Genomic DNA, 1089 nt, shown 5'->3' on the forward strand with positions numbered 1-1089 from the left:
AGAAGAAGAAGAAGAAGAAGAAGAAGAAGAAGAAGAAGAAGAAGAAGAAGAAGAAGAAGAAGAAGAAGAAGAAGAAGAAGAAGAAGAAGATAAAGAAGAAGATAAAGAAGAAGATAAAGAAGAAGATAAAGAAGAAGATAAAGAAGAAAGAAGAATCCTTATCATCATCCCTGGTCCCAATGTTTGCCTATTAGACATGCTTGCTTACCAGCTGGAAACAGAAATTAACTTTTTAACATTACTGGGAGATGCAGACTCATCTGAGCTGCTTAGTAATTGTCCTGGTTTCTTCTTCATTCATCCCTGATAGCCCCTCGTAAGCAAACCTCACCGCCATCTTCAAATCCAATGCAGTGGTCAGAGAGTTTATTTGTTAACAGTTGCATCACTAAGGCCTTGTGTGTGCTAGGTAGACATTCTACCTCAGAGTCACACTTTTAAAAAGTCTTAATTACACTTACTTATTTCTCTGTGTATAGGTGCTACGCCAGGTATGTGACCATCAGGGGACAACTCGAAGGAATTGGCTCTCTCCTTCTACCTTGTGGGTCCTCCGGGTCTAAATCAGGTCACCAGTCTTGACTGCAGGCATCTTTATCTGAGAAGCCACCTCTCCAGCCCTAGAATCACATTTTTCAATATCCAAACTTTACAAATCATTTCTCTGCCCAGGCCACAGCTTCCTGTGGCCCCTGTGACCTACCTTCCTGGCTTCCTCTTACCACTTCCTGTCCCCTGGCTTCCACCTATTCCAGCCAAATTGGCTTCTTAACTGAAATCCAATGTACCGAGTTCATCCTGCCTGGGACTCATCCTTGAATGGTTTCCCCTTTTTGAGAGGCTCTTGACTCCAAATTCCCAAGGTCTGTTTGTGTGTTAGTATGTGCTGTAGAATATAAAAAGAACACAGAAGAAAGTATATCGCATGGTTGTTATGGGAATGAAAATTGTGTCTGGCTATGAACAAAAAACTCCTGTGAGGAGCCTGTGTGTACAGAGACTGATGGACCTGTTGGAATTGTGGGAAGGAGCCTGTGTGTGCAGAGACTGATGGACCTGTTGGAATTGTGGGAAGGAGCCTGTGTGTGC

This window comes from Mus caroli, chromosome 12, assembly GCF_900094665.2.
Source record: "Mus caroli chromosome 12, CAROLI_EIJ_v1.1, whole genome shotgun sequence".
In the NCBI taxonomy this organism is placed as follows: Eukaryota; Metazoa; Chordata; class Mammalia; order Rodentia; family Muridae; genus Mus; species Mus caroli.